Genomic DNA, 597 nt, shown 5'->3' with positions numbered 1-597 from the left:
AGGAAGGTGGATCTCTAAAAACACTGGATAGGGTATAGCCAGATGGGAGGGTAAGAAACTTGACTGCTCCTTTTTGTTCCATCTCCAAACTTATGGTCATTTTTGGGGGTCATTATGGTCATATTATGGGGAATTTACTAGCAGAGTTCCTTGAGGACTGTTTTTGGGACCCATCTTGTCTAACATTTCAAACACAAAACCAAATATTTTGCAGAAAAATAGAAGTGTATTGATGAAATTTTCTGATGAAACCAAGTGAGGAGTCATTATCAATGCAGAGGAGGATTAGCATATAATACCGAAAGAACTGGTTGACCTTGAGAACACAGTCATAAAAATAGGATGCAAATGTAAGGCCATGTACTGCAGGACTAGTAAGGAGAATTTATTCTGTAAACTGAACACTGGTTTGTAAATAAAAGAGGAAGGGAAATATCTGTGTGCACTAATTGATCATAAGGTGACTATGAGCTACCAGTGTGGTATGACTGGGAAAGAAAGAAACATGATTCTAGAATGTATTGATCAATGCATTTTTTGGCAGAGACAGGAAATTATTAGTGCCACTGTACAAGGCCCTTGGTAGAGTCAGCAGGA

At 38.4% G+C, this 597-nt stretch overlaps 1 long non-coding RNA gene across 1 annotated transcript in view; it reads left to right on the top strand.

The window, feature by feature from the left end:
* Nucleotides 1–597, top strand: part of LOC112550301 — a 65,181-nt gene that overhangs the window by 37,608 nt on the left and 26,976 nt on the right. The gene's annotated exons all lie outside the window — the stretch shown is intronic.

Source organism: Alligator sinensis, unplaced genomic scaffold (assembly GCF_000455745.1).
Source record: "Alligator sinensis unplaced genomic scaffold, ASM45574v1 scaffold353_1, whole genome shotgun sequence".
Lineage (NCBI taxonomy): Eukaryota > Metazoa > Chordata > Crocodylia > Alligatoridae > Alligator > Alligator sinensis.
The sequence above is the reverse complement of the archived record's forward strand: the minus strand, read 5'-3'. Positions and strand labels throughout refer to the sequence as shown.